The 27,171-nt window shown below is 43.0% G+C and overlaps 2 long non-coding RNA genes across 2 annotated transcripts; one reads left to right on the top strand and one right to left on the bottom strand.

The window, feature by feature from the left end:
* Positions 1 to 100: 100 nt before the first annotated feature.
* LOC135496735 (uncharacterized) lies at positions 101 to 1,097 on the bottom strand. Its single transcript, XR_010448715.1, has 3 exons — positions 1,032 to 1,097; positions 666 to 731; positions 101 to 261 (listed from the first exon to the last, which is right to left on the bottom strand). It is a non-coding gene; the product is annotated as an uncharacterized LOC135496735 (long non-coding RNA).
* A 7,910-nt stretch (positions 1,098 to 9,007) lies between these two features.
* LOC135496734 (uncharacterized) lies at positions 9,008 to 11,745 on the top strand. The gene is made up of 4 exons (XR_010448714.1): positions 9,008 to 9,137; positions 10,023 to 10,086; positions 10,387 to 10,452; positions 10,858 to 11,745. It is a non-coding gene; the product is annotated as an uncharacterized LOC135496734 (long non-coding RNA).
* Positions 11,746 to 27,171: the final 15,426 nt, after the last annotated feature.

The raw sequence follows: 27,171 nt of genomic DNA, 5'->3' as shown, positions 1-27,171 counted from the left end.
CCAATGCACGCCTGTCATGGTCAGCAGTGGTCAGCTTAGCGCGATATGGAACATTCTTCCGAAACTCAAGCGAGGGAAGTCTGCTCATTAGTCTATCTCGCGCACTGCTCCTTCTTGTGAAACATCGTAGTGAAATCGTGGTACAGTGGGGCGTCCTCGAGGATTGCAGCTGGTCGGACAGACGTGAGGTGGAATGTGGGCGGCTGCACTTCTTCGTTGATGTGCGATGGCAGATAGCACAGTTGTTGCGTTGCATGACAGCTGAAAGTGAATGTGATATCATAGAACTGAGGCGTTTGCAATGAGACTATAGGTGAAGTAGAAGCAAGGAGTGAAATGGGCCATCTTCCAGTGACTAATATACAGAGTAAGGGCACTGGGTGTTGTTAGATTCAGCATTGAATGTATTCCTCGTACAAGCGTGAATAGTGTGGACATACAGGAGAGGTGAGAGACCCCTATTGACTACTTCTTGTAACTTTATCTTGGATATTATATGAGTATTGAACTTCTAGCCATGGAATATGAAGAAATTGAAGTTGTAGGCATGGAATATGAAAAATTATTCAACGGTGAAAGACATTATTCCATGAGGCTTTGCCGTGATCGCAAAGGACGCGACGCGATTGGTTCACATGCTAATGAGGTATGAAAATGATAATTACCTCTATAATGCTACTTGGATAGCGACTGTGTCGTTGATTGCAACAGTGGTCGATGTCAATGTGTGCCTGTAATGTCAATGAAGTATGATGAGGTGATGACGATAGTGCAATTATTAAATATTGGCAAGAGATCATACTACAACATAGGTCTTGTTTTTGACAGATGACTGTGCGACATTCCCATTGGGTCTTGTTAGAGTCAGCGCTGCATGTATTCCTTGTACAAGCTTGAATAGTTGTGACGGACTTTGAGGGGTAAGAGACCCCTATCGGCTACTTCGTCTAACTTTATCCTGCCTACCTAGCTGCTAGCAATAGTGCCCCTTTATCAAGAGTGAAACCCACTGTGCGGGGCTAAGAAATTACCTTTATAATCCTAGTTGGATAACCACTGTGTAGATGATTTGAAGAGTGCTCTGTGGATGTGTGCCTGTAATGTCAATAAAGGAATTATGAGGTGATGACGATAGTGGAATGACGAAATATTGGAAAGAGATCTATTCCTAGAAGAACATATGTCCTGTTTTGACTAGGTGGTGCATTTTAGAATCAGCAGTGAGCACGGTGTCGAAAGTATTGTTATAGGGCCTTCCCTAGGCCCATGGGGTTAAATTTACAATCCACGATTGAAAAGACGTAGTTTGATCGCATTCAACTATAAATCCATTGAACAGTTGTAAACACAAGTGAAATAGACCAAAACAAGTGATTTTGGGGCTTTGGTTTAGACGCATGCGCCACATGCGCCATGCGGGCTAAACGGTTCATGTGAACTTGTTGACATCTACATGATCTAGTGCTGTTATTGGTCATGGTACATGGTAGGCCTAATCATCATGGCTATATGTTTCAGAAAAAGCTCGGAGTAAAATGAACAGCCGATGAATAATGACGTTGTTCATGTTTACCATGTTTACTAGCACATAGCCATAGGGTATGCACTGGCCAGTGCACTTTCTGCACGTCGTCATGGTCATGTACGTGATACATTGCATATTTTGTTTTTTGAATGCGCATGCTTTTTAGGCAAAATCACTTGTACCAACACTAATGAATAATGTCTTCTTATCCCTATGACTCCATACACAGTGAGGGCATTGTCCCATTCCCATCAAATGGTAACTTATTGTACCGTATGGGCGGTATTAGGGTGGAAGTTGGGGAGCAGATACCTACCGTTGCACGCCTGTCATAATCAGCAGTGATGAGCTTAGCGCGATATGGAACATTCTTCAGAAACTCAAGCGAGGGAAGTCTGCTCATTAGCATATCTCGCGCACTGCTCCTTCTTGTGAAACATCGTAGTGAAATCGTAATGGAAAACGTCTGGCTTTGCGCCAGACGTTGAGACTAATAAGTGAAGAACTAATAGGTAAAGAACTTCTACTTGCGCGAGACTGCTCTGATAAAATTATCATTGCAGAGACTACGATGACGTACACATATATTTTTTACAATCAAAAATGCCCTCAAAAGACGACATGGAATGATTATTTTATTGATATTTCCTACTATATACCTTCCAATTATCACTTTATACAAATAGATCGGCGTTAGGTCGCATGCTTTTCTTTCCTGGTGACACTATAAAGCAAAATAGTTGCAACCCCGTAAATGCGCTATAAGTCCAATAATAAGTGACGGTGACCCGTTATAAATGTTTCGCCAGCTTCGCTTTTTTGCCGCTACGCGGCGCGTTGGGCCCTAGCGTCAAGAGTTACTCCAAGCAGCTTGGTCTCGTCCGTACATTCGATTTCTGCACCCTGGATGCTGAAAGTAGGTTTCTTGGTATGAGTTTTTTTACCCACCGCAAGACCCTGAAACTTCCCTGGATTTGCTTGCATCTGATTTGTAGTAAACCAATCAACAAGGGCACTACCGTCAGCCTCCAAGGTGCGTTTCATTGTTGTAAATTTTTGTGGGAATATGAGGTCTACGGTCTGGGAAGCATCATTGAACCAATTTGCCATGACTGGAACGAACAAATAAAGGGGGGCGCACTACTAAGTCCTTGACTTTTCATATTAAATAATCATTCCTTATCGTCTTTTGAGAGCATGTTTAATTGTAAAAAGTATATGCCTACGTACCACAGAGTCTCTGCAATGGTCATTTTAATTACAGTAGTCTCGCGCAGCCAGGCCTTCTTCACTTATTAGTCTGGCACAAGCCAGGCGTTCTTTGTACTAGACGTTTTCCACCAGAATGTATCTGGGCCCAACCCTGCGCAAGATTACCTCGAGCTGGAGCTAAGAATACATCATGCTAATGAGCATACTTCCTCATTGAGTTTTCCCAGAATGGTACATATCGCGCGAAGCTACTTAGCCTGATACCATTAGGCCCCGCGTGATGGCGCTGAGGCGGCCGCTGTAATCCAGAAGTATTAAGGTAGCAGGAAGGGTTGGGCGTTTGTGGTTTCTGAGTCTGAGGGGGTTGGTGTCTGTTGACTGTGCTTTAAGAGAGACTAGGCATGGCGCCAGTCTCTCTTAAAGCACAGTCAACAGGCATTTGGTCTCAGTATTTGGGTTTTGATTGCCATGACTGTACCCCTGTAAAAGTCAGAGGAGGAGAAGTTTGGAATGATGAAAGCATTGAAGAAGAAGAAATGTTATTATTGAGGAAAGCAAAATTTATTATGAGACAAGAAGGCAGTGTCCTGACTTGATTATTTTGAAAATGGCGGTCTGAACACATTAAAAGGTGGAACATGGCATTTTATCGACTTTGAAGTGTTCCGCAGTTAAAGGGAGACTATAGGCAGCAGCTAGGTAGGCAAGATAAAGTCATACAAATTTGCCAATAGGGGTCAGTCATATCTCTAGGCATGGCGCCAGTCTCTCTTAAAGCACAGTCAACAGGCATTTGGTCTTAGTATTTGGGTAAGTACAGAATCAAGGCAGCTCAGAGAGCAATGATTGAACGATGGTGTGGACAAGTCCAAGGATACTGCATCAGTCACGACCAACTTCTCATCAGAAAGCGTCACCACCAGCATATTCAATGTTCACTTCCAACCTGTACCAGTCCAATGCACGCCTGTCATGGTCAGCAGTGGTCAGCTTAGCGCGATATGGAACATTCTTCTGAAACTCAAGCGAGGGAAGTCTGCTCATTAGCCTATCTCGCGCACTGCTCCTTCATGTCAAACATCGTAGTGAAATCGTGGTACAGTGGGGCGTCCTCAAGGATTGCAGCTGGTGGGACAGACGTGAGGTGGAATGTGGGCGGCTGCACTTCTTCGTTGATGTGCGATGGCAGATAGCACAGTTGTTGCGTTGCATGACAGCTGAAAGTGAATGTGATATCATAGAAGTGAGGCGTTTGCAATGAGACTATAGGTGAAGTAGAAGCAAGGAGTGAAATGGGCCATCTTCCAGTGACTAATATACAGAGTAAGGGCACTGGGTGTTGTTAGATTCAGCATTGAATGTATTCCTCGTACAAGCGTGAATAGTATGGACATACAGTGAGAGGTGAGAGACCCCTATTGACTACTTCTTGTAACTTTATATTGGATATTATATTAGTATTGAACTTCTAGCCATGGAATAATGAAGAAATTGAGGTTGTAGGCATGGAATATGAAAAATTATTCAACGGTGAAAGACATTATTCCATGAGGCTTTGCCGTGATCGCAAAGGACGCGACGCGATTGATTCACATGCTAATGAGGTATGATAATGATAATTACCTCTATAATGCTACTTGGATAGCGACTGTGTCGTTGATTGCAACAGTGGTCAGGTCTATGTCAATTTGTGCCTGTAATGTCAATGAAGTATGATGAGGTGATGACGATAGTGCAATTATTAAATATTGGCAAGAGATCATACTACAACATAGGTCTTGTTTTTGACAGATGACTGTGCGACATTCCCATTGGGTCTTGTTAGAGTCAGCGCTGCATGTATTCCTTGTACAAGCTTGAATAGTTGTGACGGACTTTGAGGGGTAAGAGACCCCTATCGGCTACTTCGTCTAACTTTATCCTGCCTACCTAGCTGCTAGCAATAGTGCCCCTTTATCAAGAGTGAAACCCACTGTGCGGGGCTAAGAAATTACCTTTATAATCCTAGTTGGATAACCACTGTGTAGATGATTTGAAGAGTGCTCTGTGGATGTGTGCCTGTAATGTCAATGAAAGTATCATGAGGTGATGACGATAGTGGAATGACGAAATATTGGAAAGAGATCTATTCCTAGAAGAACATATGTCCTGTTTTGACTAGGTGGTGCATTTTAGAATCAGCAGTGAGCACGGTGTCGAAAGTATTGTTATAGGGCCTTCCCTAGGCCCATGGGGTTAAATTTACAATCCACGATTGAAAAGACGTAGTTTGATCGCATTCAACTATAAATCCATTGAACAGTTGTAAACACAAGTGAAATAGACCAAAACAAGTGATTTTGGGGCTTTGGTTTAGACGCATGCGCCACATGCGCCATGCAGGCTAAACGGTTCATGTGAACTTGTTGACATCTACATGATCTAGTGCTGTTATTGGTCATGGTACATGGTAGGCCTAATCATCATGGCTATATGTTTCAGAAAAAGCTCGGAGTAAAATGAACAGCCGATGAATAATGACGTTGTTCATGTTTACCATGTTTACTAGCACATAGCCATAGGGTATGCACTGGCCAGTGCACTTTCTGCACGTCGTCATGGTCATGCACGTGATACATTGCATATTTTGTTTTTTGAATGCGCATGCTTTTTAGGCAAAATCACTTGTACCAACACTAATGAATAATGTCTTCTTATCCCTATGACTCCATACACAGTGAGGGCATTGTCCCATTCCCATCAAATGGTAACTTATTGTACCGTATGGGCGGTATTAGGGTGGAAGTTGGGGAGCAGATACCTACCGTTGCACGCCTGTCATAATCAGCAGTGATGAGCTTAGCGCGATATGGAACATTCTTCAGAAACTCAAGCGAGGGAAGTCTGCTCATTAGCATATCTCGCGCACTGCTCCTTCTTGTGAAACATCGTAGTGAAATCGTAATGGAAAACGTCTGGCTTTGCGCGAGACGTTGAGACTAATAAGTGAAGAACTAATAGGTAAAGAACTTCTACTTGCGCGAGACTGCTCTGATAAAATTATCATTGCAGAGACTACGATGACGTACACATATATTTTTTACAATCAAAAATGCCCTCAAAAGACGACATGGAATGATTATTTTATTGATATTTCCTACTATATACCTTCCAATTATCACTTTATACAAATAGATCGGCGTTAGGTCGCATGCTTTTCTTTCCTGGTGACACTATAAAGCAAAATAGTTGCAACCCCGTAAATGCGCTATAAGTCCAATAATAAGTGACGGTGACCCGTTATAAATGTTTCGCCAGCTTCGCTTTTTTGCCGCTACGCGGCGCGTTGGGCCCTAGCGTCAAGAGTTACTCCAAGCAGCTTGGTCTCGTCCGTACATTCGATTTCTGCACCCTGGATGCTGAAAGTAGGTTTCTTGGTATGAGTTTTTTTACCCACCGCAAGACCCTGAAACTTCCCTGGATTTGCTTGCATCTGATTTGTAGTAAACCAATCAACAAGGGCACTACCGTCAGCCTCCAAGGTGCGTTTCATTGTTGTAAAATTTTTGTGGGAATATGAGGTGTACGGTCTGGGAAGCATCATTGAACCAATTTGCCATGACTGGAACGAACAAATAAAGGGGGGCGCACTACTAAGTCCTTGACTTTTCATATTAAATAATCATTCCTTATCGTCTTTTGAGAGCATGTTTAATTGTAAAAAGTATATGCCTACGTACCACAGAGTCTCTGCAATGGTCATTTTAATTACAGTAGTCTCGCGCAGCCAGGCCTTCTTCACTTATTAGTCTGGCACAAGCCAGGCGTTCTTTGTACTAGACGTTTTCCACCAGAATGTATCTGGGCCCAACCCTGCGCAAGATTACCTCGAGCTGGAGCTAAGAATACATCATGCTAATGAGCATACTTCCTCATTGAGTTTTCCCAGAATGGTACATATCGCGCGAAGCTACTTAGCCTGATACCATTAGGCCCCGCGTGATGGCGCTGAGGCGGCCGCTGTAATCCAGAAGTATTAAGGTAGCAGGAAGGGTTGGGCGTTTGTGGTTTCTGAGTCTGAGGGGGTTGGTGTCTGTTGACTGTGCTTTAAGAGAGACTAGGCATGGCGCCAGTCTCTCTTAAAGCACAGTCAACAGGCATTTGGTCTCAGTATTTGGGTTTTGATTGCCATGACTGTACCCCTGTAAAAGTCAGAGGAGGAGAAGTTTGGAATGATGAAAGCATTGAAGAAGAAGAAATGTTATTATTGAGGAAAGCAAAATTTATTATGAGACTAGAAGGCAGTGTCCTGACTTGATTATTTTGAAAATGGCGGTCTGAACACATTAAAAGGTGGAACATGGCATTTTATCGACTTTGAAGTGTTCCGCAGTTAAAGGGAGACTATAGGCAGCAGCTAGGTAGGCAAGATAAAGTCATACAAATTTGCCAATAGGGGTCAGTCATATCTCTAGGCATGGCGCCAGTCTCTCTTAAAGCACAGTCAACAGGCATTTGGTCTTAGTATTTGGGTAAGTACAGAATCAAGGCAGCTCAGAGAGCAATGATTGAACGATGGTGTGGACAAGTCCAAGGATACTGCATCAGTCACGACCAACTTCTCATCAGAAAGCGTCACCACCAGCATATTCAATGTTCACTTCCAACCTGTACCAGTCCAATGCACGCCTGTCATGGTCAGCAGTGGTCAGCTTAGCGCGATATGGAACATTCTTCTGAAACTCAAGCGAGGGAAGTCTGCTCATTAGCCTATCTCGCGCACTGCTCCTTCTTGTCAAACATCGTAGTGAAATCGTGGTACAGTGGGGCGTCCTCGAGGATTGCAGCTGGTCGGACAGACGTGAGGTGGAATGTGGGCGGCTGCACTTCTTCGTTGATGTGCGATGGCAGATAGCACAGTTGTTGCGTTGCATGACAGCTGAAAGTGAATGTGATATCATAGAAGTGAGGCGTTTGCAATGAGACTATAGGTGAAGTAGAAGCAAGGAGTGAAATGGGCCATCTTCCAGTGACTAATATACAGAGTAAGGGCACTGGGTGTTGTTAGATTCAGCATTGAATGTATTCCTCGTACAAGCGTGAATAGTATGGACATACAGTGAGAGGTGAGAGACCCCTATTGACTACTTCTTGTAACTTTATCTTGGATATTATATTAGTATTGAACTTCTAGCCATGGAATAATGAAGAAATTGAGGTTGTAGGCATGGAATATGAAAAATTATTCAACGGTGAAAGACATTATTCCATGAGGCTTTGCCGTGATCGCAAAGGACGCGACGCGATTGATTCACATGCTAATGAGGTATGATAATGATAATTACCTCTATAATGCTACTTGGATAGCGACTGTGCCGTTGATTGCAACAGTGGTCAGGTCTATGTCAATTTGTGCCTGTAATGTCAATGAAGTATGATGAGGTGATGACGATAGTGCAATTATTAAATATTGGCAAGAGATCATACTACAACATAGGTCTTGTTTTTGACAGATGACTGTGCGACATTCCTATTGGGTCTTGTTAGAGTCAGCGCTGCATGTATTCCTTGTACAAACTTGAATAGTTGTGACAGACTTTGAGGGGTGAGAGACCCCTATCGGCTACTTCGGCTAACTTTATCTTGCCTACCTAGCTGCTAGCAATAGTGCCCCTTTATCAAGACTGAAACCCACTGTGCGGGGCTAAGAAATTACCTTTATAATCCTAGTTGGATAACCACTGTGTAGATGATTTGAAGAGTGCTCTGTGGATGTGTGCCTGTAATGTCAATGAAAGTATGATGAGGTGATGACGATAGTGGAATGACGAAATATTGGAAAGAGATCTATTCCTAGAAGAACATATGTCCTGTTTTGACTAGACGCAAGGGCCCAACGCGCCGCGTAGCGGCAAAAAAGCGAAGCTAGCGAAACATTTATAACGGGTCACCGTCACTTATTATTGGACTTATAGCGCATTTACGGGGTTGCAACTATTTTGCTTTATAGTGTCACCAGGAAAGAAAAGCATGCGACCTAACGCCGATCTATTTGTATAAAGTGATAATTGGAAGGTATATAGTAGGAAACATCAATAAAATAATCATTCCATATCGTCTTTTGAGGGCATTTTTGATTGTAAAAAATATATGTGTACGTCACCGTAGTCTCTGCAATGATAATTTTATCAGAGCAGTCTCGCGCAAGTAGAAGTTCTTTACCTATCAGTTCTTCACTTATTAGTCTCAACGTCTGGCGCAAAGCCAGACGTTTCCCATTACGATTTCACTACGATGTTTGACAAGAAGGAGCAGTGCGCGAGATATGCTAATGAGCAGACTTCCCTCGCTTGAGTTTCTGAAGAATGTTCCATATCGCGCTAAGCTCATCACTGCAGCTGATTATGACAGGCGTGCAACGGTAGGTATCTGCTCCCCAACTTCCACCCTGATACGGTACAATAAGTTACCATTTGATGGGAATGGGAGAATGCCCTCACTGTGTATGGAGTCATAGGGATAAGAAGACATTATTCATTAGTGTTGGTACAAGTGATTTTGCCCAAAAAGCATGCACATTCAAAAAACAAAATATGCAAGGTATCACGTACATGACCTTGACGACGTGCAGAAAGTGCACTGGCCAGTGCATACCCTATGGCTATGTACTAGTAAACATGGTAAACATGGACAACATCATTATTCATCGGCAGTTCATTTTACTCCGAGCTTTTCCTGAAACATATAGCCATGATGATTAGGCCTACCATGTACCATGACCAATAACAGCACTAGATCATGATCATGTAGATGTCAACAAGTTCATGTAGATGTCAACAAGTTCACATGAACCGTATAATCCAGCATTGCGCATGTGGGGCATGCGTCTAAACCAAAGCCCCAAAATCACTTGTTTTGGTCTATTTCACTTGTGTTTCCCTCGTCTCCCAGTCCATAATACATTTACAGTTTACAATCCCCGATCATGGCCCAACAAAAGGTCATCGGTTGACTAAAGGAACAAAACTGTTCAATGGATTTATAGTTGAATGCGATCAAACTACGTCTTTTCAATCGTGGATTGTAAATTTAACCCCATGGGCCTAGGGAAGGCCCTATAACAATACTTTCGACACAGTTATTATCTCCGCTGCCTCCACCATGTTACACACAGTGCTCACTGCTGATTCTAAAATGCGCCACCTAGTCAAAGCAGGACATATGTTCTCCTAGGAATAGATCTCTTTCCAATATTTCGTCATTCCACTATCGTCATCACCTCATCATACTTTCATTGACATTACAGGCACACATCCACAGAGCACTCTTCAAATCATCTACACAGTGGTTATCCAACTAGGATTATAAAGGTAATTTCTTAGTCCCGCACAGTGGGTTTCAGTCTTGATAAAGGGGCACTATTGCTAGCAGCTAGGTAGGCAAGATAAAGTTAGCCGAAGTAGCCGATAGGGGTCTCTCACCCCTCAAAGTCCGTCACAACTATTCAAGCTTGTACAAGGAATACATGCAGCGCTGACTCTAACAAGACCCAATGGGAATGTCGCACAGTCATCTGTCAAAAACAAGACCTATGTTGTAGTATGATCTCTTGCCAATATTTAATAATTGCACTATCGTCATCATCTCATCATACTTCATTGACATTACAGGCACACATTGACATAGACCACTGTTGCAATCAACGACACAGTCGCTATCCAAGTAGCATTATAGAGGTAATTATCATTATCATACCTCATTAGCATGTGAACCAATCGCGTCGCGTCCTTTGCGATCACGGCAAAGCCTCATGGAATAATGTCTTTCACCTTTGAATAATTTTTCATATTCCATGCCTACAACTTCAATTTCTTCATATTCCATGGCTAGAAGTTCAATACTAATATAATATCCAAGATAAAGTTACAAGAAGTAGTCAATAGGGGTCTCTCACCTCTCACTGTATGTCCACACTATTCACGCTTGTACGAGGAATACATTCAATGCTGAATCTAACAACACCCAGTGCCCTTACTCTGTATATTAGTCACTGGAAGATGGCCCATTTCACTCCTTGCTTCTACTTCACCTATAGTCTCATTGCAAACGCCTCACTTCTATGATATCACATTCACTTTCAGCTGTCATGCAACGCAACAACTGTGCTATCTGCCATCGCACATCAACGAAGAAGTGCAGCCGCCCACATTCCACCTCACGTCTGTCCGACCAGCTGCAATCCTCGAGGACGCCCCACTGTACCACGATTTCACTACGATGTTTGACAAGAAGGAGCAGTGCGCGAGATAGGCTAATGAGCAGACTTCCCTCGCTTGAGTTTCGGAAAAGAATGTTCCATATCGCGCTAAGCTGACCACTGCTGACCATGACAGGCGTGCATTGGACTGGTACAGGTTGGAACTGAACATTGAATATGCTGGTGGTGACGCTTTCTGATGAGAAGTTGGTCGTGACTGATGCAGTATCCTTGGACTTGTCCACAGCATCGTTCAATCATTGCTCTCTCAGCTGCCTTGATTCTGTACTTACCCAAATACTAAGACCAAATGCCTGTTGACTGTGCTTTAAGAGAGACTGGCGCCATGCCTAGAGATATGACTGACCCCTATTGGCAAATTTGTATGACTTTATCTTGCCTACCTAGCTGCTGCCTGTAGTCTCCCTTTAACTGCGGAACACTTCAAAGTCGTTAAAATGCCATGTTCCACCTTTTAATGTGTTCAGACCGCCATTTTCAAAATAATCAAGTCAGGACACTGCCTTCTTGTCTCATAATAAATTTTGCTTTCCTCAATAATAACATTTCTTCTTCTTCAATGCTTTCATCATTCCAAACTTCTCCTCCTCTGACTTTTACAGGGGTACAGTCATGGCAATCAAAACCCAAATACTGAGACCAAATGCCTGTTGACTGTGCTTTAAGAGAGACTGGCGCCATGCCTAGTCTCTCTTAAAGCACAGTCAACAGACACCAACCCCCTCAGACTCAGAAACCACAAACGCCCAACCCTTCCTGCTACCTTAATACTTCTGGGTGGCGCATTTTAGAATCAGCAGTGAGCACTGTGTGTAACATGGTGGATGGTGGAGGCAGCGGAGATAATAACTGTGTCGAAAGTATTGTTATAGGGCCTTCCCTAGGCCCATGGGGTTAAATTTACAATCCACGATTGAAAAGACGTAGTTTGATCGCATTCAACTATAAATCCATTGAACAGTTGTAAACACAAGTGAAATAGACCAAAACAAGTGATTTTGGGGCTTTGGTTTAGACGCTTGCCCCACATGCGCCATGCGGGATTATACGGTTCATCATCATCATGTGAACTTGTTGACATTTACATGATCTAGTGCTGTTATTGGTCATGGTACATGGTAGGCCTAATCATCATGGCTATATGTTTCAGGAAAAGCTCGGAGTAAAATGAACTGCCGATGAATAATGATGTTGTTCATGTTTACCATGTTTACTAGTACATAGCCATAGGGTATGCACTGGCCAGTGCACTTTCTGCACGTCGTCATGGTCATGTGTGATACCTTGCATATTTTGTTTTTTGAATGCGCATGCTTTTTGGGCAAAATCACTTGTACCAACACTAATGAATAATGTCTTCTTATCCCTATGACTCCATACACAGTGAGGGCATTGTCCCATTCCCATCAAATGGTAACTTATTGTACCGTATTCGGGTGGAAGTTGGGGAGCAGATACCTACCGTTGCACGCCTGTCATAAATAAGCAGTGATGAGCTTAGCGCGATATGGAACATTCTTCAGAAACTCAAGCGAGGGAAGTCTGCTCATTAGCATATCTCGCGCACTGCTCCTTCTTGTCAAACATCGTAGTGAAATCGTAATGGAAAACGTCTGGCTTTGCGCCAGACGTTGAGACTAATAAGTGAAGAACTAATAGGTAAATAACTTCTACTTGCGCGAGACTGCTCTGATAAAATTATCATTGCAGAGACTACGGTGACGTACACATATATTTTTTACAATCAAAAATGCCCTCAAAAGACGACATGGAATGATTATTTTATTGATATTTCCTACTATATACCTTCCAATTATCACTTTATACAAATAGATCGGCATTAGGTCGCATGCTTTTCTTTCCTGGTGACACTATAAAGCAAAATAGTTGCAACCCCGTAAATGCGCTATAAGTCCAATAATAAGTGACGGTGACCCGTTATAAATGTTTCGCCAGCTTCGCTTTTTTGCCGCTACGCGGCGCGTTGGGCCCTTGCGTCAAGAGTGGTTGAGTCACTCTAGAAGCTACTTGGTCATAACAAATGAGTTGGTCATAACAAATGACGGACCTAACCAAAATTGCTAACATTTTCTCATTGCTACAATGAAAGACCTAATACTGAAATCACATGTCTTAAGAGAGACTGGCATCATGCCTAGTCTCTCTTAAAGCACAGTCAACAGACACCACTATACCCCCTCACACTCAGAAACCACAAACGCCCACCACTTCCTGCTACCTTAATACTTCTGGATCTCTTTATACTGTCAGTTGATTCTTGACGCAAGGGCCCAACGCGCCGCGTAGCGGCAAAAAAGCGAAGCTGGCGAAACATTTATAACGGGTCACCGTCACTTATTATTGGACTTATAGCGCATTTACGGGGTTGCAACTATTTTGCTTTATAGTGTCACCAGGAAAGAAAAGCATGCGAACTAACGCCGATCTATTTGTATAAAGTGATAATTGGAAGGTATATAGTAGGAAATATCAATAAAATAATCATTCCATGTCGTCTTTTGAGGGCATTTTTGATTGTAAAAAATATATGTGTACGTCACCGTAGTCTCTGCAATGATAATTTTATCAGAGCAGTCTCGCGCAAGTAGAAGTTCTTTACCTATTAGTTCTTCACTTATTAGTCTCAACGTCTGGCGCAAAGCCAGACGTTTTCCATTACGATTTCACTACGATGTTTGACAAGAAGGAGCAGTGCGCGAGATATGCTAATGAGCAGACTTCCCTCGCTTGAGTTTCTGAAGAATGTTCCATATCGCGCTAAGCTCATCACTGCTGATTATGACAGGCGTGCAACGGTAGGTATCTGCTCCCCAACTTCCACCCTAATACGGTATAATAAGTTACCATTTGATGGGAATGGGACAATGCCCTCACTGTGTATGGAGTCATAGGGATAAGAAGACATTATTCATTAGTGTTGGTACAAGTGATTTTGCCCAAAAAGCATGCGCATTCAAAAAACAAAATATGCAAGGTATCACGTACATGACCATGACGACGTGCAGAAAGTGCACTGGCCAGTGCATACCCTATGGCTATGTACTAGTAAACATGGTAAACATGAACAACATCATTATTCATCGGCAGTTCATTTTACTCCGAGCTTTTCCTGAAACATATAGCCATGATGATTAGGCCTACCATGTACCATGACCAATAACAGCACCAGATCATGTAGATGTCAACAAGTTCACATGAACCGTATAATCCCGCATGGCGCATGCCCCACATGCGTCTAAACCAAAGCCCCAAAATCACTTGTTTTGTTCTATTTCACTTGTGTTTCCCCCGTCTCCCAGTCCATAATACATTTACAGTTTACAATCCCCGATCATGGCCCAACAAAAGGTCATCGGATGACTAAAGGAACACAACTGTTCAATGGATTTATAGTTGAATGCGATCAAACTACGTCTTTTCAATCGTGGATTGTAAATTTAACCCCATGGGCCTAGGGAAGGCCCTACAACAATACTTTCGACACAGTTATTATCTCCGCTGCCTCCACCATGTTACACACAGTGCTCACTGCTGATTCTAAAATGCGCCACCTAGTCAAAACAGGAGATATGTTCTTCTAGGAATAGATCTCTTTCCAATATTTCGTCATTCCACTATCGTCATCACCTCATCATACTTTCATTGACATTACAGGCACACATCCACAGAGCACTCTTCAAATCATCTACACAGTGGTTATCCAACTAGGATTATAAAGGTAATTTCTTAGCCCCGCACAGTGGGTTTCAGTCTTGATAAAGGGGCACTATTGCTAGCAGCTAGGTAGGCAAGATAAAGTTAGCCGAAGTAGCCGATAGGGGTCTCTCACCCCTCAAAGTCCGTCACAACTATTCAAGCTTGTACAAGGAATACATGCAGCGCTGACTCTAACATGACCCAATGGGAATGTCGCACAGTCATCTGTCAAAAACAAGACCTATGTTGTAGTATGATCTCTTGCCAATATTTAATAATTGCACTATCGTCATCACCTCATCATACTTCATTGACATTACAGGCACACATTGACATAGACCACTGTTGCAATCAACGACACAGTCGCTATCCAAGTAGCATTATAGAGGTAATTATCATTATCATACCTCATTAGCATGTGAACCAATCGCGTCGCGTCCTTTGCGATCACGGCAAAGCCTCATGGAATAATGTCTTTCACCGTTGAATAATTTTTCATATTCCATGCCTACAACTTCAATTTCTTCATATTCCATGGCTAGAAGTTCAATACTAATATGATATCCAAGATAAAGTTACAAGAAGTAGTCAATAGGGGTCTCTCACCTCTCACTGTATGTCCACACTATTCACGCTTGTACGAGGAATACATTCAATGCTGAATCTAACAACACCCAGTGCCCTTACTCTGTATATTAGTCACTGGAAGATGGCCCATTTCACTCCTTGCTTCTGCTTCACCTATAGTCTCATTGCAAACGCCTCAGGTCTATGATATCACATTCACTTTCAGCTGTCATGCAACGCAAGAACTGTGCTATCTGCCATCGCACATCAGCGAAGAAGTGCAGCCGCCCACATTCCACCTCACGTCTGTCCGACCAGCAGCAATCCTCGAGGACGCCCCACTGTACCACGATTTCACTACGATGTTTGACAAGAAGGAGCAGTGCGCGAGATAGGCTAATGAGCAGACTTCCCTCGCTTGAGTTTCGGAAGAATGTTCCATATCGCGCTAAGCTGACCACTGCTGACCATGACAGGCGTGCATTGGACTGGTACAGGTTGGAACTGAACATTGAATATGCTGGTGGTGACGCTTTCTGATGAGAAGTTGGTCGTGACTGATGCAGTATCCTTGGACTTGTCCACAGCATCGTTCAATCATTGCTCTCTGAGCTGCCTTGATTCTGTACTTACCCAAATACTAAGACCAAATGCCTGTTGACTGTGCTTTAAGAGAGACTGGCGCCATGCCTAGAGATATGACTGACCCTTATTGGCAAATTTGTATGACTTTATCTTGCCTACCTAGCTGCTACCTATAGTCTCCCTTTAACTGGGGAACACTTCAAAGTCCATAAAATGCTATGTTCCACCTTTTAATGTGTTCAGACCGCCATTTTCAAAATAATCCAGAAGTATTAAGGTAGCAGGAAGGGTTGGGCGTTTGTGGTTTCTGAGTCTGAGGGGGTTGGTGTCTGTTGACTGTGCTTTAAGAGAGACTAGGCATGGCGCCAGTCTCTCTTAAAGCACAGTCAACAGGCATTTGGTCTCAGTATTTGGGTTTTGATTGCCATGACTGTACCCCTGTAAAAGTCAGAGGAGGAGAAGTTTGGAATGATGAAAGCATTGAAGAAGAAGAAATGTTATTATTGAGGAAAGCAAAATTTATTATGAGACTAGAAGGCAGTGTCCTGACTTGATTATTTTGAAAATGGCAGTCTGAACACATTAAAAGGTGGAACATGGCATTTTATCGACTTTGAAGTGTTCCGCAGTTAAAGGGAGACTATAGGCAGCAGCTAGGTAGGCAAGATAAAGTCATACAAATTTGCCAATAGGGGTCAGTCATATCTCTAGGCATGGCGCCAGTCTCTCTTAAAGCACAGTCAAGAGGCATTTGGTCTTAGTATTTGGGTAAGTACAGAATCAAGGCAGCTCAGAGAGCAATGATTGAACGATGCTGTGGACAAGTCCAAGGATACTGCATCAGTCACGACCAACTTCTCATCAGAAAGCGTCACCACCAGCATATTCAATGTTCAGTTCCAACCTGTACCAGTCCAATGCACGCTTGTCATGGTCAGCAGTGGTCAGCTTAGCGCGATATGGAACATTCTTCCGAAACTCAAGCGAGGGAAGTCTGCTCATTAGCCTATGTCACGCACTGCTCCTTCTTGTCAAACATCGTAGTGAAATCGTGGTACAGTGGGGCGTCCTCGAGGATTGCAGCTGGTCGGACAGACGTGAGGTGGAATGTGGGCGGCTGCACTTCTTCGTTGATGTGCGATGGCAGATAGCACAGTTGTTGCGTTGCATGACAGCTGAAAGTGAATGTGATATCATAGAACTGAGGCGTTTGCAATGAGACTATAGGTGAAGTAGAAGCAAGGAGTGAAATGGGCCATCTTCCAGTGACTAATATACAGAGTAAGGGCACTGGGTGTTGTTAGATTCAGCATTGAATGTATTCCTCGTACAAGCGTGAATAGTGTGGACATACAGGAGAGGTGAGAGACCCCTATTGACTACTTCTTGTAACTTTAACTTGGATATTATATGAGTATTGAACTTCTAGCCATGGAATATGAAGAAATTGAAGTTGTAGGCATGGAATATGAAAAATTATTCAACGGTGAAAGACATTATTCCATGAGGCTTTGCCGTGATCGCAAAGGACGCGACGCGATTGGTTCACATGCTAATGAGGTATGATAATGATAATTACCTCTATAATGCTACTTGGATAGCGACTGTGTCGTTGATTGCAACAGTGGTCTATGTCAATGTGTGCCTGTAATGTCAATGAAGTATGATGAGGTGATGACGATAGTGCAATTATTAAATATTGGCAAGAGATCATACTACAACATAGGTCTTGTTTTTGACAGATGACTGTGCGACATTCCCATTGGGTCTTGTTAGAGTCAGCACTGCATGTATTCCTTGTACAAGCTTGAATGGTTGTGACGGACTTTGAGGGGTGAGAGACCCCTATCGGCTACTTCGGCTAACTTTATCTTGCCTACCTAGCTGCTAGCAATAGTGCCCCTTTATCAAGACTGACCCACTGTGCAGGGCTAAGAAATTACCTTTATAATCCTAGTTGGATAACCACTGTGTAGATGATTTGAAGAGTGCTCTGTGGATGTGTGCCTGTAATGTCAATGAAAGTATGATGAGGTGATGACGATAGTGGAATGACGAAATATTGGAAAGAGATCTATTCCTAGAAGAACATATCTCCTGTTTTGACTAGGTGGCGCATTTTAGAATCAGCAGTGAGCACTGTGTGTAACATGGTGGAGGCAGCGGAGATAATAACTGTGTCGAAAGTATTGTTATAGGGCCTTCCCTAGGCCCATGGGGTTAAATTTACAATCCACGATTGAAAAGACGTAGTTTGATCGCATTCAACTATAAATCCATTGAACAGTTTTGTTCCTTTAGTCAACCGATGACCTTTTGTTGGGCCATGATCGGGGATTGTAAACTGTAAATGTATTATGGACTGGGAGACGGGGGAAACACAAGTGAAATAGACCAAAACAAGTGATTTTGGGGCTTTGGTTTAGACGCATGCCCCACATGCGCCATGCGGGATTAGGCCTATACGGTTCATGTGAACTTGTTGACATCTACATGATCTAGTGCTGTTATTGAATGGTCATGGTACATGGTAGGCCTAATCATCATGGCTATATGTTTCAGGAAAAGCTCGGAGTAAAATGAACTGCCGATGAATAATGATGTTGTTCATGTTTACCATGTTTACTAGTACATAGCCATAGGGTATGCACTGGCCAGTGCACTTTCTGCACGTCGTCATGGTCATGTACGTGATACCTTGCATTTTGTTTTTTGAATGCGCATGCTTTTTGGGCAAAATCACTTGTACCAACACTAATGAATAATGTCTTCTTATCCCTATGACTCCATACACAGTGAGGGCATTGTCCCATTCCCATCAAATGGTAACTTATTGTACCGTATTAGGGTGGAAGTTGGGGAGCAGATACCTACCGTTGCACGCCTGTCATAATCAGCAGTGATGAGCTTAGCGCGATATGGAACATTCTTCAGAAACTCAAGCGAGGGAAGTCTGCTCATTAGCATATCTCGCGCACTGCTCCTTCTTGTCAAACATCGTAGTGAAATCGTAATGGAAAACGTCTGGCTTTGCGCCAGACGTTGAGACTAATAAGTGAAGAACTAATAGGTAAAGAACTTCTACTTGCGCGAGACTGCTCTGATAAAATTATCATTGCAGAGACTACGGTGACGTACACATATATTTTTTACAATCAAAAATGCCCTCAAAAGACGACATGGAATGATTATTTTATTGATATTTCCTACTATATACCTTCCAATTATCACTTTATACAAATAGATCGGCGTTAGGTCGCATGCTTTTCTTTCCTGGTGACACTATAAAGCAAAATAGTTGCAACCCCGTAAATGCGCTATAAGTCCAATAATAAGTGACGGTGACCCGTTATAAATGTTTCGCCAGCTTCGCTTTTTTGCCGCTACGCGGCGCGTTGGGCCCTTGCGTCAAGTCAGGACACTGCCTTCTAGTCTCATAATAAATTTTGCTTTCCTCAATAATAACATTTCTTCTTCTTCAATGCTTTCATCATTCCAAACTTCTCATCCTCTGACTTTTACAGGGGTACAGTCATGGCAATCAAAACCCAAATACTGAGACCAAATGCCTGTTGACTGTGCTTTAAGAGAGACTGGCGCCATGCCTAGTCTCTCTTAAAGCACAGTCAACAGACACCAACCCCCTCAGACTCAGAAACCACAAACGCCCAACCCTTCCTGCTACCTTAATACTTCTGGGTAGTAACAACATACGCAAATGGTTCTGGGCTTATGCTCTACCAATTTTGGGACAACAGATGCCATACTTTTGGAGCAGCAAGTGGTTGAATCGAGGGTGACCGCGGGGGTGCAAAAGTAGGGGTCGCTGTGGAAAAAGTGAATAACTGAGGAAATAGATATGTCATGGGACTTATACCAGTTGTTTTGTAATTGTAACATGTGTGTAGAGAGATTTGAGGGAAGTTGGACGACTTTCAATCCATCTGATTGAATGAATTGGCCTGTTTTTGCTGAAAAGGGGTCTCAGCCAATAGCATTCCGCGAAGTTACTATTCATAGCTCACAAGGTCATTTGCATAAGATATTGATGACGTTTTAGTCACGTGACAGTCGGACATCGACACTTATTTCTACTTATTTGAGCTTATTTCAAAGTCAATTATCTTTGACCCTGCATTGTTTTGAGCATGAATGATACCATAGAGTCAGAGAGAAATATTCAGAACAATTACATAGTATTTCCAACACTCGGACATGTGCCAGATTGAATCTAACTGCCCTAGTTAGAAAGCCTGAATCCATTACGAAACCGCATGTTTGTCCGACATTGCCTGTAATTCAGCGATGGGGAAATAGAGGGCAGCAGCTGCAGTGACGTCATCTTCGCAGAATGCTAGTTGCGGGTGATTTTCAAGGGGGCAGAAATTATAGATTTTCAGAATTTCACAACTCAAAAATGAACAGAGCGATTATGAAAAACTAAATTGCAAATTAAAGAGTCAATCAGTATCTCTCTACATCTGAAAAGTAAAAGTACATTGGATAATCAGTTCTTTTTAAAAAAATCATGAAAAAAGGCCATTTTTCAGATTGATGTCGCGGCGTCAAAGAGCTAGGTTTCGATGATCACGCAAATTAACTGTACATGCTGCAGGCCTCGAGACATTATATGTGCTGATTTCTATCTGTATCCAGAAGTATTAAGGTAGCAGGAAGGGTTGGGCGTTTGTGGTTTCTGAGTCTGAGGGGGTTGGTGTCTGTTGACTGTGCTTTAAGAGAGACTAGGCATGCCGCCAGTCTCTCTTAAAGCACAGTCAACAGGCATTTGGTCTCAGTATTTGGGTTTTGATTGCCATGACTACCCCTGTAAAAGTCAGAGGAGGAGAAGTTTGGAATGATGAAAGCATTGAAGAAGAAGAAATGTTATTATTGAGGAAAGCAAAATTTATTATGAGACGAGAAGGCAGTGTCCTGACTTGATTATTTTGAAAATGGCAGTCTGAACACATTAAAAGGTGGAACATGGCATTTTATCGACTTTGAAGGGTTCCGCAGTTAAAAGGAGACTATAGGCAGCAGCTAGGTAGGCAAGATAAAGTCATACAAATTTGCCAATAGGGGTCAGTCATATCTCTAGGCATGGCGCCAGTCTCTCTTAAAGCACAGTCAAGAGGCATTTGGTCTTAGTATTTGGGTAAGTACAGAATCAAGGCAGCTCAGAGAGCAATGATTGAACGATGCTGTGGACAAGTCCAAGGATACTGCATCAGTCACGACCAACTTCTCATCGGAAAAGCGTCACCACCAGCATATTCAATGTTCAGTTCCAACCTGTACCAGTCCAATGCACGCCTGTCATGGTCAGCAGTGGTCAGCTTAGCGCGATATGGAACATTCTTCCGAAACTCAAGCGAGGGAAGTCTGCTCATTAGCCTATCTCGCGCACTGCTCCTTCTTGTCAAACATCGTAGTGAAATCGTGGTACAGTGGGGCGTCCTCGAGGATTGCAGCTGGTCGGACAGACGTGAGGTGGAATGTGGGCGGCTGCACTTCTTCGTTGATGTGCGATGGCAGATAGCACAGTTGTTGCGTTGCATGACAGCTGAAAGTGAATGTGATATCATAGAACTGAGGCGTTTGCAATGAGACTATAGGTGAAGTAGAAGCAAGGAGTGAAATGGGCCATCTTCCAGTGACTAATATACAGAGTAAGGGCACTGGGTGTTGTTAGATTCAGCATTGAATGTATTCCTCGTACAAGCGTGAATAGTGTGGACATACAGTGAGAGGTGAGAGACCCCTATTGACTACTTCTTGTAACTTTATCTTGGATATTATATTAGTATTGAACTTCTAGCCATGGAATATGAAGAAATTGAAGTTGTAGGCATGGAATATGAAAAATTATTCAACGGTGAAAGACATTATTCCATGAGGCTTTGCCGTGATCGCAAAGGACGCGACGCGATTGGTTCACATGCTAATGAGGTATGATAATGATAATTACCTCTATAATGCTACTTGGATAGCGACTGTGTTGTTGATTGCAACAGTGGTCTATGTCAATGTGTGCCTGTAATGTCAATGAAGTATGATGAGGTGATGACGATAGTGCAATTATTAAATATTGGCAAGAGATCATACTACAACATAGGTCTTGTTTTTGACAGATGACTGTGCGACATTCCTATTGGGTCTTGTTAGAGTCAGCGCTGCATGTATTCCTTGTACAAGCTTGAATAGTTGTGACGACTTTGAGGGGTGAGAGAACCCTATCGGCTACTTCGGCTAACTTTATCTTGCCTACCTAGCTGCTAGCAATAGTGCCCCTTTATCAAGACTGAAACCCACTGTGCGGGGCTAAGAAATTACCTTTATAATCCTAGTTGGATAACCACTAGATGATTTGAAGAGTGCTCTGTGGATGTGTGCCTGTAATGTCAATGAAAGTATGATGAGGTGATGACGATAGTGGAATGACGAAATACTGGAAAGAGATCTATTCCTAGAAGAACATATGTCCTGTTTTGACTAGGTGGCGCATTTTAGAATCAGCAGTGAGCACTGTGTGTAACATGGTGGAGGCAGCGGAGATAATAACTGTGTCGAAAGTATTGTTATAGGGCCTTCCCTAGGCCCATGGGGTTAAATTTACAATCCACGATTGAAAAGACGTAGTTTGATCGCATTCAACTATAAATCCATTGAACAGTTGTGTTCCTTTAGTCAACCGATGACCTTTTATTGGGCCATGATTGGGGATTGTAAACTGTAAATGTATTATGGACTGGGAGACGGGGGAAACACAAGTGAAATAGACCAAAACAAGTGATTTTGGGGCTTTGGTTTAGACGCATGCCCCACATGCGCCATGCGGGATTATACGGTTCATGTGAACTTGTTGACATCTACATGATCTAGTGCTGTTATTGGTCATGGTACATGGTAGGCCTAATCATCATGGCTATATGTTTCAGGAAAAGCTCGGAGTAAAATGAACTGCCGATGAATAATGATGTTGTTCATGTTTACCATGTTTACCATGTTTACTAGTACATAGCCATAGGGTATGCACTGGCCAGTGCACTTTCTGCACGTCGTCATGGTCATGTACGTGATACCTTGCATATTTTGTTTTTTGAATGCGCATGCTTTTTGGGCAAAATCACTTGTACCAACACTAATGAATAATGTCTTCTTATCCCTATGACTCCATACACAGTGAGGGCATTGTCCCATTCCCATCAAATGGTAACTTATTGTACCGTATTAGGGTGGAAGTTGGGGAGCAGATACCTACCGTTGCACGCCTGTCATAATCAGCAGTGATGAGCTTAGCGCGATATGGAACATTCTTCAGAAACTCAAGCGAGGGAAGTCTGCTCATTAGCATATCTCGCGCACTGCTCCTTCTTGTCAAACATCGTAGTGAAATCGTAATGGAAAACGTCTGGCTTTGCGCCAGACGTTGAGACTAATAAGTGAAGAACTAATAGGTAAAGAACTTCTACTCGCGCGAGACTGCTCTGATAAAATTATCATTGCAGAGACTACGGTGACGTACACATATATTTTTTACAATCAAAAATGCCCTCAAAAGACGACATGGAATGATTATTTTATTGATATTTCCTACTATATACCTTCCAATTATCACTTTATACAAATAGATCGGCGTTAGGTCGCATGCTTTTCTTTCCTGGTGACACTATAAAGCAAAATAGTTGCAACCCCGTAAATGCGCTATAAGTCCAACAAGAGGCCCAAGGGCCTGGCGCTCAGCTGAAATGGATAGGTGAAGGCAAGGGCCAAGTGTGTGTCGGTACCGTTATTATGAGGCAACGTGAAGCTATAACGTCTAGCACGCAGAAGTGCTGATGCGAAAGACCTTTTTGCTATATCAGTGCATGCTAAAGTACTGAGTTGACGTCACCCTGGTATTATGACGTAAAGTCATTTCTATTGCCGTTGCAGTAGTGGGGTGTGTGATGACGTCAAGGAGTTGTGTGGTGACGTCAAAGAGTGGAGTCCTTGTCTTCATGCAGCGTAGGTGGAACTAATAACATGCACATGGACACAAGGTACATAATTATTACAGTGTACTTTGTGAGGTGGGGTCTGGTGCTTTACAATGGTCAAATGAACCGACTGTTGTCTGGACATTGATGAAGTGGATGCAGCCAAATGTTTGGGACGGTCTTTTTTGTATGTGAAGAAAAGAAGATAAAGAGTTGGTTAACAAAATGAACTTTATTGGTGCGGCAGATATTTGATGCCTTTCGGCAGATATTTGAAGCGCCTTGCGGCAGATATTTGTTGCCTTGCGGCAGATATTTGATAACGCTCTCCGGGAATGGAAAGCAGTAAAACGAGTAAGCACACCTTACTCTGAATGTGGGAACAGCAAGTGCTTTCCTGGACTTGAAATGTGCCAATGACTCCTCTTGCAATAACCAACAACAGTTGATCTGTAAAAAAAGAGAAGAGAAATTAACACTGACTAAATAAATGAAATGGCCAGGGCCATTGTGCTCACCTCATGTGGAGGAAAGATGGATAAAGAGCATGGTATTGTGTCATGTAGTGTTAGGTTTGATGTAGGTCCAAGCAATTACAATTTCCCCAAAATGGCCAATTTACAGTACATTCGACCTCTGTGACCTTGAAAAGTAGGTCAAATCAAAGAAGACCCGGGTGACACATTGAATGGTTGTTAGAATTAGATGTACCTATGATATAAAATTGGTGCCAATCGGGCAAGTCATTAATAGGAATAATAGCATTTTGATGAATTTAGGATTTGGCCCCCTCCCTGGAGGCCAAACGGCAAATCAGATCGCACCAAACTTCGGTACCTGAGATCACCTGACCAAGGGGTACATGTGTACTTAATTTGTGATCAATAGTCATTGCAGTTAAGAAACGTGCCATAGTTACGGCCTGACGGCGAATTTACGTCATTTGACCTCTGTGACCTTGACAAGAAGGTCAAATTGAAAACCTGTGTGACATATACTGTATGGTGGTTAGATGTACCCATGATATCAAATTGGTGGCAATCGGGCAAGAAGTTAAGGAATAATCACATTTTTAAGGTTTTTGGATTTTGCCCCCTGGTGGTCAAGTGGTGAATCATATTGGACCAAACTTTGGTCCCTGAGATCACCTGACTAAGGGGTAAATGTGTAACAAATTTGGTATCAATAGTCATTGCAGTTTAGAAACATGCCATCGTTACATCCTAATGGCCAATTTACACCATTTGGCCTCTGTGACCTTGAAAAGGAGGTCAAATCAAAAACCCGGAGGATATATGATGCACCTTTGCTAGAAGTACCTACCATATTTTTTTCAAAATTTCCCGACTACTATTAAGGGAGATATTGCACATTTTCACTTTTAACGTTTGGCCCCCTGGTGGACAAACCATGAAACGAATCAGACCGAAACTTGGTCTCCAAGGTGTCATTACATAAGGGTACATGTGTACCAAGTTTCAACTCAATAGCTCTAACAGTTACGAAACGTGCCCTGCTAACGGACGACGGACGACGACGGACGACGACGACGACGACGACGACGACGACGACGACGACGACGACGACGACGACGACGACGACGACGACGACGACGGACGACGGACGCCACGGTATTGGATAAGCTCACCTCTGCTAAGAGGTGAGCTAAAAAAGGGTGACATAGACGGGGAAATGTACACCACCGGATACAGTCTGTGCTTGATCAGGCATCGGTCAGATGATATCCTGAACAAGGCATCTATGGAAGCAAATCCAGAAAGAGACTTAACCTTCGAAGGGCACACTTATTACTCAGTGAAAAGTCAGTCCTGTGGGCTGTTTTCCAATTCAAAATAAAAGTGTAACCTCTTTAAATTAGTCTCACAGACTGAACCATAACACTCAACAGCCAACCGTGCCCACATGATGTGAGCCGAGAGCTGGGCTTAAAGATGAGCGAGTGGTGTACTACATTTTGAAAATTGTCTATCGTCTACGACATGTGACAGAACAGGATCTAGTGGACTTAATGATGAGGTACTATCAAATAAGGTGTCCATCAAATGAATCATGAGGGCCTGTTGAGTTATACTCGAAGCCTGTCCTACAGGGCTAGGCTATGGTTTTTGTCTTTTTTACAGCTACAGTACATCCATGCACAGCGCAGTGTACAGACAGTACAGGATTGCAAACCAAAAACATGAGCATTGCTGCGTAACGAAACTGCAGTGGGATTCATACTACGATGTCATAATGTGACTTTCAAAATAATTGTAAACAAACGTAAATGGCGAAATTTGTTGCAAAATGGGTAGTTAAAACAAGAAACACAGAAACGAAACAGAAACACAGAAACACAGAAACGAAACGCAGAAACCAGTCTTGTGGCGAATTCTGGTCTACAGACTCCATCTTGTTGCCATGGTTGTGGCCGCGAACGCGGGTGTAACTAAAACTGGTATTCAGTCGGAATGGAAGGAGGAATGCTCATTTCCCAATACCCCTTTTAGCCTCATCAACGTGTGTGCAGATTGGCAGCATCCGGCCTTGATCGTGCCCCTGACCATGCCGATCCACCATCTGTAGGGCATGAGGACTTTATGATCGATATGAGCCGCCAGTAAGTCGGCATGACCAATGACCAGAACACGACCATAGGCCTGCTAGGAATGTACAATAGAACATGACTCTCTATTCGAAGGACTATTTTCTATTTACACTGACCTCCCCAATACACTACATGTATGTACTACACGGCGTAAATAGAAAATAGCCCTTCGAATAGCGAGTCCTGTTCTTTTGTACATTCCATGGCCTGTGCACGACACTAGGCTGAACTTCCCTACTGCAACCTCATCAACATAAACAGATATTTAAAGGGACTATTTAAAGGCAGCAGCTGGGCAGGCAAGATTGAGTTACTCCAAGTCCAGGTCTAGTGCCCGCCCCCCCCCCCCCACTTTACACTATTCTAGTCGCCAAAATTGGTCTCTCACGTCTCACATAACGTCGAAATGATTCACCCATGTACTGGTACCGTACCTTGTATTTAGTGCTGCATCAGACGGGATTTGTAGGATGATCCTGGTACTTCATGTAAATTGAACACCACAAGGCAAGATGTTGCACTGCACCTTCATTTTAAATAACATGCTGTAGGAATCGAATCGAACCTACCAAAGTACTACACCACCACCTCAAAAGACTTCACCCATATCGTGCCGCCCCCTCCCCCCCCCCCCCCCCCCCCAAGTTGCTCCATGTATCCCCTCAACAACTCTATTGCATTCCGGCTGGCCGCAACCCACCAACCTCAGATTTTACTTTTA

Source organism: Lineus longissimus, chromosome 12 (assembly GCF_910592395.1).
Source record: "Lineus longissimus chromosome 12, tnLinLong1.2, whole genome shotgun sequence".
Lineage (NCBI taxonomy): Eukaryota > Metazoa > Nemertea > Pilidiophora > Heteronemertea > Lineidae > Lineus > Lineus longissimus.
Note: the sequence above shows the minus strand (reverse complement) of the source record. Positions and strands in the feature narration are given on the sequence as shown.